The 16,496-nt window shown below is 35.3% G+C and overlaps 1 long non-coding RNA gene across 1 annotated transcript; it reads left to right on the top strand.

The window, feature by feature from the left end:
- The first annotated feature begins 3,146 nt into the window (after window positions 1–3,146).
- LOC133805236 (uncharacterized) lies at window positions 3,147–5,115 on the top strand. The gene is made up of 2 exons (XR_009878895.1): window positions 3,147–3,349; window positions 4,856–5,115. It is a non-coding gene; the product is annotated as an uncharacterized LOC133805236 (long non-coding RNA).
- The last annotated feature ends 11,381 nt before the right edge of the window (window positions 5,116–16,496 follow it).

Genomic DNA, 16,496 nt, shown 5'->3' with positions numbered 1-16,496 from the left:
AGGCATATGGTAGTGAATTTGTTGGTGTGAAGAATGGAGCTTGTTGGGGCGTCTCAAAAGAGCCAAAATTTTGGTAAGGGTAAGAGGACATTGGATAATTTTGAGAATTTATAAAACTTTGGTTAAATCGAGAATATTGGAAATTTGGATTTAGGGGATTAGTAGATTGAGTATTTCGAAAATTTTGATTGAAATGGGAATATTGAAAATTTGGATTTTGAGGGTTGGTATGTGGAGAATATGATGAATTTTGAAAAACTTGAGAATATTGAAAATTTGGATTTTGGGAATTGGTACTTGGAGAATGTGGAGAATTTTGGAAATCCATTGATAGGATTTTTTTTTTGTGATATTGATAATTTGGAAGAAAAATATAGTGTGAAAATGAAATTAAGTAAGTGAGTATTTATAGAAAAAAAAAATTTCTAACGGTAACAAAAAAAATATGTATATATATATTTATATAAAAAACGGTAAGAAAATAAATATATGTATATATATATTTATATATATAAAATTATATGTATATATATTTATTTATAAAAAAAAGAGAAAAAATGAAAAAGGACCGTTGCCTCTGTGAGGCAACCAAGTTAGGCAATGGTCAAATTTTTTAAGAGCTCCAATGCATAAGCTACACTTTGTGTCAGATTTTGGTCAATGGCTACTGCTATAGCTCTCCCCATTGGAGATGCTCTTACAGGTCATCTTTTTATGACACACACCTAAATGAAGGCCCTAAAAAATGTCTCTGGAGTTTTTAGCACTCTCATTGAGAGTCCTTAAAAAATAAATTTTAGGATACGTAATGTGTGTCCTAACAAAATATGTGAGTCCTAAAAAAACCTGAATAGGAAATTTGATTGTGAAAATGAGTGGTGACTTTTAAGGACTCACTTTGGGTGTCCTAAATGAGTATTAAGGGAGCCTAAAGAGTGCCCTTAAAAATATTAAGTAAAAAGGGATAAAAACAATTTGGGGATTTTGAATTGGGCTTAGGGTTCATTTTTTCTCATCAACACAAAATTGAAGAAGAAGAAAAAGAAGGAGACGATCCGAAACCTTCTCATGCCACTACAACAATAGTCCATATTAATAACAATAAATTTGGACATTATTGAAAAAACGTTATTAAACATAGTTAATGGTAATACACATGGGAGGGTGCTGAAAATAAAGCACGATAAAATACTAAATTTTTTTGAGTAAAAATTCTCTCCCATCGAACCTATTTTCCCCTTCAATACTTCTTTTCCCCCCATTTACTAGAGGAGAGAAGTCCTTGTTTTCCTCTTTTCTCTTCCATCTTTACCTCATAGCCAAACCTCTGAAGTTCTTCTCCTCCCTGAAATTAGTGTTTCTCCTCATTAAATTGGATTAATCATCTCTTGCTCCATAGACGATCCACCTACTATCGCACTCTAAACCCTCCCAAATTCTTCAGCTCAGGTATGCACAAGTACTCACGAACTCCTCTCGGCATTTCCTCTGTCACGAACGATTCATCTTTCAGATTTTGGGTGGTAAGTATTTACGCTCTTAGTTTCAAATATATATGTACATAATATAATATATCTGTTATTCTTTCCTTTTGATTTCACATACTTGATAACTCTACAAAATAGAGTTATTTTACCACATTTTCTATGCTAATTGTTGCTTAGTTCTTGAACTTTTAATTAATATATCATGTTTTTATGTAATTTTTAATTTATTAGTTTTATTTTGATTTTCTGTATTCTTATGTGTTTTTGGTATTTATTTTGTTTAATTATGTTGTTACTAATTTATGTGAGTTTAATTTCTTTATGTAGGTGTGTTGTTGGGAGAAAATGAAATGTTGATAAAATGTTGGTATAAAGAAATGAGAAATCTAGCCCAAACTGAAAAGCCCAATCCAATTCTTGACAATGCCATGTCATCAATCCATGTGCTACTTTCTCCACCATTGGATTTGTAACTATGTGAAAAGATGACAATTTTGAGCATGAATCCATGTGCTTCTTTTTTAGACCAATGAGAGTGTTCTTCTTTACCCAAGAATTTATCTATAAATAGGAGTCTCATTTCACCATTTCAAATACACATTCTCTTACACCACTTCTTCCATCTCTCTATTCTTTTCATCTTTTTCATTTCTTAGATTTTATGTATTTTTAGAGGAATAATTTGGAGGCTCCTCCTCCAAATTTTCCTATTTATGTTGTAATTTTTATTTTGTTTTTGATAGTTTTGAGTTTCTAATCTAATTAAGATTATTAAGGTGGAGGATGAAGCAAGATATAACTAAATAATGTTTGATATATGTTGATCTCCCAAATTGAGTAATAAATTGTATGATTTCTCTTCTTCTAAATATTTCTTTCATCTATAATATCATGTATTCTAGATAGTTATAACATATTTTACTTGGCTCTTAATTTTGTTAAAATATAATATTCTTTGATTAAGTGTGTTTCATTAAATTGTTCACATCTATTTCCTAAAAAATAAGTATTATATTTGACTTTAAAAATAACATTATTTGATCTTTGTAGTTTCATTAAATTGATTCACAACTAATGTTTTGAAGTTATACTATTGAAGTGAAGGAAAATCTATATTTTTTAATTTAAGAGAACTTAAAGGAAGTATATTTTTTTGGAAAAGATAGTTAGATTGATTTCAATTATCACTAAAAATTGGGAAGTCATCATATTAATAAATATTATTATTTATATTTTGTGGATTCTAAAATCTTAATAATTTTATAAATAACTATTAAAAACAAGTCTTTTTAGTTTATTTATTTTAACCTTTTTAGTATTTTATTTCTTTATTGTAAAACAAAACCCATCAATCTTTGGAACTAGGTTAGAAATTTATTAAACTTTGGTAAAATAGTTTTTTCATTTGATTTAAGTCAACTCTTTTGGGTTCGACCTCGTGCTGACACGAACACTGTACTCCATATTCGATTCGTGCGCTTGCGAGTTATAAATATTTTAAAACATACCCATTTTGGGTCCAACAATACTCTCGCCACTAAATAGTCGAATGTCTTCTATTCCTATCGACTTTTTCTCCGTCACACACTGTTCAATCTTCATATATAAGGTGGGTAAGTCTTACACTTTTAGTTTTAGATATATATATATATATATAAATAGATCGTTCTAAGAAACATATGATAGTTGGAAGGTAGAAAGTAGAACAATCTGAGGTATGCCCCGCAATCTCTCGCAGCTGGTAGAGTGGTGGCCTCGCAGGGGTCGCGACGGTGGTCTCGGCCGAGGTACTATTGGATCTTGGTCATAGATGGTCTCGACAGAGGTGAGATGCGTGGGTCTCATGGCTGGTCTTGGCAGAGGTGAGATGTGGGTCTACACATTTTCTTCATCCTCCTTTTTTCTGAATGTGCGTTCACTTAATTTGTGTTTGATTCTTGAATTTAAATTGTTCATTTCATATTTATGATTAATGCACTCTATGTGTTTGTAGAAACGCCCCGCTAATTTCTAAAATGAAAGAATTTTGGATTGAGAAAAGTTGTGCTTCGCCAATTAGAAAGAGAGGGTTTAAATTAATTAAGAAAGCCATATTGAGTAAATTGTGTTTTCCTATCATTTAGAGTGCATTAAAAAACATTTTTTTTATTCCATTGATATTGGCTTATAATCATATTTAGGAGCTTTGTTTTGACTTAATTAAATATGTCTTTTCTATGCTATTGTTAAGTGATTTTATTATGTTTTCCTACAAAGATGTTCAATGCAATTGGAACCCTTTCTGGTTGAAGAAGTGGTTAATGCTTGATATATATGTATATATTTATATATGAAGATTAATCAAAATATTTGAATGTGGGGTGGTAGTGGTCGTTGTTGTATAAATGCGAAGGATTTGGATTGAACCCATGTTTTGAGACAATGTTTTGGAGGAATTGTATTAGTACTCTTTTTCCCTAGTGTGATTTCAAATTTGGATTAAAATTTCATTGTTTGACTTTTATTTACTAACAATTTATTTACGTTTCTTCTCAAGGATAATGTTGTTGTATCATGATTCTTGTATGATAAGATACACTCTTTGGGCTAGCAAAACAATGTTGTTGTATCCTGTATGATAAGTTATAAGTGAAATTTAGTTTTTGTTGGCCTTATTCTCATGTAACTTCGACCTGTGAAAGCAATTCCTTCATATTTGTTTGTATTTTTGCTATTGTTTTCACTTATCTTCTTACTATTCTTAAGCATTTGTTAGCTGCGTAAAGTGCTTGTGTTTTATTGAAGATTATCTACAATTTTAGGGATTACTGCTATGATTTGCTAATTTAATTGATTATAATTGAAATCTTTGGGAGTTTTAGAAAAGTTATTGTTGGAATGTGAACAAATTTTCTACTGAAAGTTTGACTTATTGATTGATGGTTAAGTCTTATTGGTTGATTTTGTTTGATAGCAAGTTACATTCAGAATTTGGAGTTAGTGTTTTCGCTTGCATTCTTGAACATGATTTGGTTTGGATTGTGCGAATGGTGTATGCTAAAATGATTGCTGAATTTCAGATTTGATGAGAGGTTGTAGTGTGAAATTTATTGTTGTGTTTCATTGAAGATCAATTAGAATTTTGGTGAATATTCATATGAATAGATTTTATGATTATTGCTGAAATTATGATGATTTTTGAGATATTGATGGAGAGATAGTTTTTTTTTTTTACCAATTACTAATATTAAGTGACACTTGTTTGGCTTTTGATGATATGTTATGTTAGAATTTTTTACGAAGTATGTGCTTTTCACCATTTAATGATGCATTTTGTAGTTTCACAAGAACCTTATATATTTATATGTATATATATAATATTTTTGTAGTGAAAATGACATTTTGTTAGCATTGGACAATGGGTAGAAACTAGAACATTCATGGTGATATTGATGATGACGAGTTTCTGCAAAGGGAAGAAGAAGTTGCTTGAAGAATCCATCATCAAATCAAGTTATGATATTATGGGGTTCCATTGTTAACTCGAGTTATTTTATTAGATTTTTTAGTTTTGTATTATAAATGTGATAAGATTGATTAGTATTTGTTCCAAATTTTGTTTTTATAGATTTGTAACTTTTTCATTGAATGTACAAGTTTTGTTATTTTAACCTACGAGTTTTTTGATATGTATATAAATGTTTCATTTAAATCATAATTTTTAATTTAAAATAAATAAAAATTATTTTAAAAAAATTAAAAATATAACATTTAAGGACACGCATTGCGAGCCCTAAAAAATATTCTTTTAGGGCATGCGAAGATAGCTCTAAAAACTTTATTTAAAGGTACTCAACATGATATTTTAGGACACGCATTGCGAGCTCTAAAAATGTTCTTTTAGGGCTTGCAACGCACGCCCTAAAAGATTCTTGTGCGACTCGCAACACAAGCCCTAAAAAACCTCACTTTTTAAGCCCTAAAGAGGGCTCACAATGCAAGTTCAAACAAATCTATTTTGTAGTAGTGATATCTTATAAATAAATTATGTTATCTTATTCACTTATTCATTATTATTTTTTGTAATATTAATTATTTAAGAAATTAATTTTTCATGAATAATAATTCTTATATTTCATTATTAATAATTATTATAATTTGAAATTATAATTTACTATCCATTAATTTTAAAATTTTCCTAGATCTATAACAAAATTCTAAAACATAGCAACTATATATTCATCCATCCCAAAATTATAAACTTGCAAATAAAATACAAAACATATTCCAAAAACATCCAAAATATTCACAAAATTTTTTATACACACATAAGCATAATATAATACCCTAACACACACTAAACAGAATAGAATATCTTAATACATATTAAATCACAAACAAAAGCAAAATTACTAAATAAAACCCGAAATAATATAAACTGCTACAACAAGCCCTAAACTTTAATCTCATTTTTACTAAACAATAAAATATTATATTGCTTTAAAAATAAAATTTAAAAAAATCCATATTTTAGAGAGAAAAACCATTTATTTAGTGATTGAGAAGGATATTTGTAGAAATCTTAATGCGACAGTTGTTGGCGGCAATGGGATGAGTACATATTTACACACTCATTCTTTTCTTTCAAACTATGAATTATCATATTTTACTTAAGTTTTTGTTTAGGTTTTATGTATTATCTTGAGTGCACATTGGGCATAAGTGAGTGAAGTGTCAAAACCGAGAAGTGAAACTAGATGAAAAGATCAAGTTGACTAGAAACTTACCTGAGAGGCACTATTGCGCCTAAATGTAGGTGCCATTGCACCTATAGTACTACCAAAATTTAAACTCGACATCTCGAGTTAGAGCTTCAGGCGCCATTGCGCCTTGCACATAGATTCTAATTTTTAATCAGTTTTAAATGGAATTTTTATGGTAATTTCTAGTGGGTTATAAATATAAGCTTAGGGTCTCGTCAAAATGGACTTTTGGAACATCTTGGTGGTAGAGAATACATTGGAGAACAAGGAGAAGAAGAATAAATGTCAAATTGAACATCTAATCTAGTTTGTCTTCTCTTAATTTTTTTTTACTTTAATTAGTTCTTAACATGAATGTTACTGGTTTAATGTTAGTGATCATGAACTAAACATATTTTCTAGAATATTGTTGGAACTATTTTAGGTTATTGAATTAAAGTTTTGATATTAATCCAATGAAGTTTCTCTAATTTGTTCATCCAATCTATTGTTTAATTTTATCTTCTTAATGTTTTATGACCGTTGAATTGAATTGAGATTGAGTATTTTACACTTGAGAGATAATCTTAAATTGGACTTAGAATTGCATGACATAGGAAAAATGTGATATTGGGAGATTCCATGATTTCTATGAGTTTCATTGAGAGAACCATATTGCTTAATGAATTCTTGTTTAATTAATATTGAATAGAGATATCTTGTTGAACAATTAAGAATAATTTCACTTACACTTGAGAAAGGTAGATGATTTAAATTAAGGTTCTTGAAATTTTAAATTAGGAGAATAGATTGGGATAATAGATAAATTAAGATTCATTATTTGAAATAGGGAAATCAATATTCTAGGTTTACATTCTCTAATTTTTAATTCATAGATTATTTTTATTTAATTCTTTATTTATTTTGTTAAACATTCTTATTTTCAATTTCTCTAATTAAAATTAAAGGCTTAAGAATTTAGTAATTAGTAAAATTAATAAGCTTGTCCTTGTGACTTCGATATCCTTTTCAATTAATACTATACTATAATAACGTCGTACACTTGCGGTAATAAAACATGTATCAAGCTTTGGCGCCGTTTCCGGGAATTGAATTTTTAAAATTTTTGCTAATATTATTTCTACATCTATTTGTTTTACATTATATTTAATTTTATTTGTTCCTAACTTCATTGTTGCTCTTGAATTGTGCGCAATTTATGCTAATAGTTAAAAGCTCTACTCCAATTAACCCTTTTGATCCTAAAATTGAAGGTGTTGTCCGTGTTGTAACCAAGTGACACGTGGCACACATTAAAGAGTAATTAAGACTTCATGAAAGCCGATTAAGTTCCTTGGAGATTGGTTTGAGCTCCACGAGACATAAGCCTTGCCTTTAATTAGAACTCACCACCACAGGAGGAGTGTGTCCTCGTCAAAATGCTACTTCTCGAGGACCATGTTCAAGGATAATGCTCCTAGTCTCATTACAACACCGTATCCTTGATGCATTTCCTCCAAGTCTACGAGAAACCTCTTTTGGATTTGGAGAAGAGTTGCTAGGTGTTAAGTACAATGACACTGGACCACAAGCACCCTTCTGACACTTTCTATTGCACAAATCATTGTGTCGATCCCGTACAAGAGATAAGCAGGATGTCTCACGACACTGCTTGACATAGGAAAATATGTTGTTGCCCTCCTGATTGTGTCAAGAGCATTTTGCCCAATAAATTAGTGGTTGGTATACCTTGTATTGGGCCCAATGACATACTCAGGGGCCCACCAACACCTTAATTGAAGGAATTTAACATTTATTGTACATTTAAGTTCCCATTAAGGAAGAATAATTTTAATTAGCCCTCATTAGGGAATTAATTGCCCACAAACATTTATAAATAAGACTAGGGCACACTTTATAAAGAATCCCTCATTAGGGAATTAATTGCCCTCAAACATTTAAGTCCCCAAAACGCTGTATGAAATCCTCCATAATAGCTTGGCACTTACAAATTCTTCACATCCTAAATACAAGTGACTCGTGTACTAGGGTTGATTCACAACCTGAACCACGTAAAATCATTTGTCTCAAATTTTAATTCTTTAAGCTTTGTTTTAATTAGTTGTTACTGAAATTGCTAGTTAACATTTTGATGCATTCATTGAGAGCTTGAAGAAAGCTTTAGTTGCAGCAATGGTAACCACAAGAAGGAAACTCCTTGATGACACTCCCCCCACCGCCAATGAGGACGGTGATGACTACAAAAGTGCATACTCACAGTCGTACCATGTAACGTCCTCCTAATCTAGGACCGTTAAACTGTGTACTTTAAATAATGCCAGAGTTTCTAATCAAGTCATTTGGTTATAAATGTGTAACTAAGGTTAATGTCAAGGGTTGTGGTTAAAAATTTTGTTCAAAGGAAACATGGACTTTTCATTTAAAAGTTTCATACATACATCAGATCCAAAAATGATGCAAACAAATGTTCAAAAGGGTATATACAAATAAAAAGTTACAACCAGTCGACCTAAGCGGCAAAATAGGGGATATAACCCTAGTTCCTCTGAGATATCCTCGGCTGTGATGGACGAGCAGCTGCATATGTGCACACTGCCACCGAAGCTCTCCAACTCAAGGCTTGTCTAGCTTTCCTTTTCCGTTACCTGCACCACATAGCACCTGTGAGCCAAGGCTCAGCAAGAAAACTTAAACATGTGATGAACAGTAAATAAAAATTCCAAATACATATCTAGCATGCCAAACAATAATAACCTACAAATGCACGCATATAATTACAAATAAATGATCATTGGATCATTCTGGGGCCTGCTGCCCTGAATAGTAGACTATAGAGTCAACATGGGGCCCTATGCCCTAACTATGAGACCATAGCGTCACCTGGGGCCTTTGGCTTTAGCTCTAAGTAACCATAGAGCTATCCAAGCGCTTTGTTTTCCAACGACCATAGGGTTTTCCAACGTAATAGTACGTCCCTGATTGGGCCTACACCTCTCGACCACCGCGCAGAGCACTATTGCCACCCTTGACTAATAAGTCAAGGCTTTAAATCAAACATTCAGATAACCAGACAATCAGATTCAAATATAGACAAGCATACTAAAGACAATACAATTATGGATTGTTGGGAATGGTGCCCTTAAAGCAATTGTAGTTGACAAATTTTTTAAATGAAATAAATAATTGAATTAAATTATTATATATATAGACTATATCCGATATTATGTTGATAATATTAAGTAAATATCTAAAAATTTCAAAGTTTATCTATGTGGTCTTAATCTCAGTTTGGTATGAGGGGATAGAGATTAAGATAATAAACTTAAAATAGTTCATAGTAAAATAAAGTTATAGAATCTTCAGATTAATTATAGCTAGTACGGTTCGCTAGTATTATGAATACAAGCGACTTAGATCTGGGTCGCTAGTGTAATATGACACTTTAGTGAAGGTACTTTATATATAGTGATATATAGATATGGACCAAATGTTATTTGTTAATACTTGTTTAAACACCGTTTCACAGTATTAATCAAACACATCAAACGATGATCATATACACAATGATCTTAATCCTGAGGTGGCTATGAACTCATATATATGTCATCTGATCCTTTTATTCATGCATTAAGGTTTGACAGAATGATCAGGCTAAGAACAATTGTTTTGGTGACTCAATGATATATATGGTCGGGGACATAGTTTAATAGATATGAAATCTATACCTTCTTATAGATTGAATAATGGTTCCCTACTGGGTTGACTTTTAGAACTGAAAAGAATATGAGCGCTCACCTCAAAAACTTGTTGTGACACAACCTTCACTAGTAAAGTCAGTGGTACTCTAGCAACAAGATATAGCTAAAAGGGTAAAACTATAATTTTATTCCATCGTAATTATGAACCATTAATAGAGGATTATCGTGGTATGTAATGATCATATCAATGAACACTTTATTCGTTAATAAAGTACTCAGTAAATATATGTATATAATTATCAAGAGTTCTCAGTATCCTAATTTTAGAACGAGTCTTTCACTCAGCTCGTGTACAGCTGGAAAATAAATGCATGGAAGAAATAGCCAAGGAGTCCATGTATTTTCGATGTAGACAACATGGTTTTCATGACGGTTGTACGAGCTAGGGATGCATAAATTGACAAGTGCGACCTTATTATGTTTATAAGGCACGACCTCCATAGTACGATCTCGACGGTTTATCCAGCTCATGGTAACTTGGAGATATTGCGTATCTGCGGATCCCCGAAGAACTGAATACTTTATATGATATTAATGGCCAGCCTGTGATATTTAATGTCCCAGATATTAGGAGACCGTTTATTTCATGATCAGATCATATCCAAGTGTAAATAGGAATATTTCATATTAAATGTAATAAATATGTAAATCCGTGATTGACTCACGCATTTACCCAAACATGTCCAAAGAATTTTTCTATAAATACTGAGAATATTGGACAGGAAAAGGGACGATTATTCAATAATACTAAAAGTCTGCAAAAATAGAGAGAGAAAATCAGTAATAATATAGACTTGTGGACTGGGTGTATTTTAACCACTGAACCACGTAAAAAGACCAGTGTTCTTGAGAGTTATTTTCTTATTTCGGTTTATCATCAAGTACTAATTCATCCTTGTTATTTTCTTAATTCACTGTTGGCGAAAAACCACGTCAACGGTTTGGTGCTTTCATTAAGAGTTGAGATTGTTAGGAAAAAATAGATTGCCTCAATAATATTACAAATAAATATAGATTGATTAAATAAAGTTACAACTCTATAACTGAAAATTACAAATAAACAAAGAAAAGGAAGAAGATGAAGAAGAAGAAGAGAATAGTGAGAATACAACTCTAGGCAAAAGATTACAAGTAAAATAAAGGTGTTTGAAACAAAAGAAAAGATTACAACTCTTAAACAAAATATACAAGTAAATAGAACAAGAGAATAAGAAGAAAAAAAATAGAATAAAATGAAGAACAGAAATACAAGTAAACTCTCACTTACACAACCTAAGTGAAGAGGGTTGGGGATCACCAACTTGAACAAGGTTTAAAACCTTTGTCCAAAAGCTTATTTCCCCCTAACTCAAGCACTAAGGGATCTCTCTCAGATATTGGAAATGCTTTCTGGAATTATCAAGCCTCAAGGTGTTTCTAGCCAAGTACTCTAATGGATAGAAAATGTTGTGTCTTTCAAGTGAGCTATAGGCTCCTATTTATAGAGTTTAGAGACACCCTTTGAATTTCAAATTTCACCAACCCCCATGGCTGTTACCAATGTTTAATTTGATTAATATGGAATTAAAAATGAGCTTTTGGGAGTTATTTAGGTTTTTTGAGTCGTTCAACAAAGATTGAAAAAACTGAAAAAAAATGGCCAGTTTTGGCCTGTGACCGTGGGCAGAGACATTAGTGGCCACTGCCACTAATTTCTGTCCCACAGGCCGCGACCACTGACCATTTTCAGCACTTAAAAATGTGTTGTTTTTCCAAATGGTTCCAAACCCTCCCAAATGATTTTGTAACCCCCAAAACACATTATTGGGGTTAAAATCATATCTCTAACAACCATTTCACATATGGCTTTATGAAATTAATCTCAATATTGTGTAACACCAAATTTACACAATAAAGGGTAATATTTGGAAGTTAAGGCAAACAGGCAAATCGAGGAGGTTTTGGCTCGGTTACCCCCTCTTGCAACCGACGTTAATGTCTGAAAGAGGGAAAGTGGCTCTCATAAGTCCCACAGGAATAACCAATCCAAATCAAGTCGGTCAGTCAGAACTGCCACTCCAAGTTCTGTCCCCACAGCGCGAGATCGCCAAAATGCTCAACCTAGTGGCCCTCCCAGGGGTCATCAGCAAGTCAGTCAATCATTTAGAACTGCGACTCCAAGTTTGGTACCACCATCGCACACGCCTGGGAATACCCATGGCAAACCACAAGGAGGGGCCGGAGCAGGCTCACAGAGACAAAATGTTCCAGCCAACCCTCATGCAATGCGATCGGATCGCCATACGTAAAGAGCTAGAAATGGTGGGGCGGAGCGACCGCGGGCTAGTTTAGTTCTCCCTGATGGGACAAGAATTGCCTCCCCCATCACCCATAAGACATCCGAAACCGCCTCGTTTTGCACGGGATATTCCTGCTTATGGGAACAGCAGGAGAAATCCTCCTCCATCTGCCCCTACATATGTCTGCGGACACATGTCAATAATCTAGATCCTTAGCCTCAATCGTGAGCAGTGAGCTTCGCTAATGGAAGTTATTGGACTGAAATTCATAGAAGTGGCAGGTTCGAGGGTGATCTGAGAAATCACCTTAGTTCGGCAAAGGGTCCTCGATACGATCCATAGCCTGATCTGCGAGATCGCCTAAATTCACAGAGAAGAAATTCAGCCCGAAATGAAGGAGTCAGTTACACTCGTTAAGGGGGAGGTCCTTCTAAAGTATGTGATAATGGGAATGTCCCACAAAACCAAGCCCGAACTTGGAGGGACAACAACTCGCTGAACGCGTACGATAGGACGGGAGCTGTTGAATATCCATACAATAACCAAGGAACCAGGGACCAAACCCTCGAAAGGCTTGCCCAGATGGAGGAGCTAATGAAGAGGATCCTATCAGAAAAAGATAAAGATGAGTGTGATTTAGAGGATGAGCTTGAGCTTTTCGCCTCGAATATTGCGGCGACTGCATATCCACAGGGTTTCAGGATGCCACATTTGTCAAAGGTCGACGGAGATGAAGATCCATCTGATCACTTGGGGATGTTCAACACCATGATGATGGCCCACAACATCGGGCCCGAGCTAAGATGCCTAATATTCCCCCCGACTCTAATTGGGCAAGCTAGGAAGTGGTTCAAATAGTACAGGAGGCATGAAATAAGCTCGTGGAAGAGCTTTTCCACTGATTTCAAGAGATCATTCAGGACTTCTCATGCAGCTAGGATTAAGGCTGACTCTCTGGAAAATGTAAAGCATTAGCCCAGTGAACCTTTGAAGGCATATCTAAGTAGGTTTGCCAATGTTGCTGCACAAGCTAGAGACGCCGATGAGAATTCTAAGCTCATGGCAATGAGGACAGGAATCCTTGTTGGAGGTGACCTCTAGAAAGAGCTACAGAGAAAAGGAGTTAGTACTGTGGATGAGTTCTTGAACCGAGATCAATGGTTGGTTAACCTAGAAGAGGCATGAGCTTCCGTCGCATGAACCAGTCAAGTCCCTGTCCAACACATTGGAGGGATAATGGATATAACAGCTACGGCTCAAATCGTTGCCCAGAATAACCAAGGGGGAAATAATAAGAGAAAGGGAAATGGTGAGGGCGACCAGAAGGGAACAAAGAAAACAAGTCCGTGGAGAAATTTAAACCGGTATACACAACATATACCGATCTCACAGATACTAGAGAACACATCTTCTTGGCATATTCTACTCGCTTTCCATGGAAGAAGCTAGAATCGTTAAAGAATCAAAGGGCGAAGAGAGATCCTTCGAAGTTCTGTCGATTCCACAATGATATCGGTCATAATACTTAGGACTGCAGACAACTAAAGGAAGAGATCGAGACTCTCATCAGGGCAGGACCTTTGGCTCAGTATGCCCGGAATCGAGCAACTCCCAGTCAGCCCGCTAGGCAAAACACCCCGTCAATTCTGGAAGCTCCAGTGAATCAAGCCGGAGCTCAGGTGAATCAGGACAATCCTCCTCTGATAACAAGAGAAGATGTAGCCACCATTTCTGGAGGACCACATCTGGCAGACACGAGCATAGGTGCCCAGAAGAGGTATATCAACGAAATGAAATCCCATAACGGAGTAGAGTTTGTCCCATTGAAATGGTAATCAAAGCAGCAGCGATTGGAAAAACAACCAATCATTTTTACGGAGGAAGATGCCAGCCATGTCCAGTTCTCACATAACGATCCTCTGGTCATAATAGTTTAGCTCGCCAACCAGAGAGTTTGGAGGACACTAGTAGATAATGGAAGTTTTGCGAATCTACGCTTTAGGTCCACCTTAGAAAAAATGGGATTGTTTGTAATCGAGCTGAAGGCAACTTCCATAATTCTATATGGGCTTTCTGGTGAAGGTTCGGCAGCTATCTGAATGATCGAATTAGTGGTAACATTGGGTTAAGGTCCATGAACTGTCTCCAAGCTTCTTGAGTTTGTGGTCATCGATTTTCCAGCGGCATACAATGTGATTTTGGGCCGACCTGTGTTGATGGTGTTTGAAGCCATAACCTAGCAATCAAATTCCCCTCATCTGCGGGAATATGTACTGTCAGAGGCGATCAGCTCGCTGCCAGGGAATGCTATAATATTTCCATGAAGGGAAAATCACAACCCGACCAGGAAGCAATGGCCATAAGTGACGGAGGTGAGGAGTCCCAAGAAGTGGAAGTTTCCTCCACGACGGAAGAGCCTCAAGAAACAAAGGATAGAGATGTCGCCCCAAGTAATGATATCGACCCACGAATAGGCAAGGATAGGTCAGAGCTCCAAGCTATTGAGGTGCTCGAGGAGATAAATATAGATCCCAAAGACGTTTCAAGAGTCGTTAAGATTGGAAAAAATCTTGGCGATGATAGGAAAAATGAGCTAGTTAAATTTTTACAAGGCAATCTAGATGTTTTCGCCTGGTCTCATGAAGACATGGTGGGAATGAGCCTGAGTGTGATCATGCACACCGTAAATTTGGATAAAAGTGTGCCTGCGAAATCCCAAAAATAGAGACTTTTGGGTATAGTCCGAGCTGAGGCATTGGAAGAAGAAGTAGCTAGGTTATTAAAGGCGTGCTCATTCGTGAAGCAAAATATCTGATCTAGGTCGCGAATCCTGTCCTGGTCCCAAAGCCAAATGGAAAGTGACAGACCTGCATCAATTTCTCCGACCTGAATAAAGCTTGTCCTAAGGATTGCTTCCCATTGACGATATTTGATTAGCTGGTAGACGCCACCGCGGGGCACGAGCTCATGTCCTTCATGGATGCGTACTCTGGATATAACCAGATCGCGATGAATCCTGTGGACCATGAGCATAGTAGCTTTATGACTCCAACAAATGTATACTTTTATAAAGTTAAGCCCTTCAGGCTGAAGAATGTCGGGGCTACCTACCAACGGTTAGTTAACAGATTATTCATTGGTCAGATCAGGAAAAATATGGAAGTGTATGTCGACGATATGCTAGTCAAATCCAAGACTACTGAAAACCATGTTTCTAATCTAAATGAATGTTTTGAAACCTTGAGGAAATATAATATGAGGTTGAATCCCCATAAATGTACTATTGGAGTGGCGTCGGGAAAGTTTCTGGGATTCATAGTCAATACTAGGGGGAAGAGGCGTGTAACGCTCTGGTTACCCCAGAACAGTTACGGTGATCGGTGAACTGGAAATTTGACTCGCTACCCGAGTCCTTTGGTTAAAAACGTGCATCTAAGTGTTATTAACAGGCTAAGGTGGAAAACCAATAAAAAAGAAAGGATATATTTTATTAAGTACATAAAACTGTTCATGGGCCCATAAAAAAATTTACAAGTTATTTACAACTCAAAATGGTCATTAATGTATCAAATTTACAAACCTGCCGACCTAAGCGGCAAAAATAGGGTAAACCCCCTAGTTCCTCTGAGAACTCCTTGGTCATGGTGGTCAAGCGGCCGCATATGTACACATCACCACCTAAGCTCTCCACTCAAGGCTGGGTGAGCTTTTCTTTCCCTTTACCTGCACCACATAGCACCCATGAGCCAAGGGCCATCAAGAAAACACAATATAGCATGATATAATATCAACAATGATCATAATAATCATTCAGGACTTTCAGTCCAAAACAGATGAGTGACAGTCGCAAAAGTCACTAAGTTGGGTATAGCTTCCTTTAGCCTTGTGACAATAGGGTCACCAAGGCTTAACAGATAAGTGAACCTTTCACTAGCTTAAACAGGATAGGTGCATGATGACTAGTCACCAACATAACCCTCCTCATGACTCTAGAGTCATAATTATGGAACTCTGTTCCCTAGCCATGTGAGAAGCAGTCACCTAGGCCTTTGGCCCTGGCTCTGAGTAACTAGTCTTACACTAGCCAAGGGCTTATAGGTTTCATCGACCTTAGGGTCGGTCCTACATTAATGCCTTAGAGTCATTCAACGCTGATATCGATTAGATCTAATCTTCATTCGGCCCTGCGTTCAGGACGCTTATGTCGTTTATGACTCTTAGGTCAGTATC

This window comes from Humulus lupulus, chromosome X (assembly GCF_963169125.1).
Source record: "Humulus lupulus chromosome X, drHumLupu1.1, whole genome shotgun sequence".
Classification (NCBI taxonomy): Eukaryota; Viridiplantae; Streptophyta; class Magnoliopsida; order Rosales; family Cannabaceae; genus Humulus; species Humulus lupulus.
This window is presented reverse-complemented; position numbering and strand designations above follow the sequence as displayed.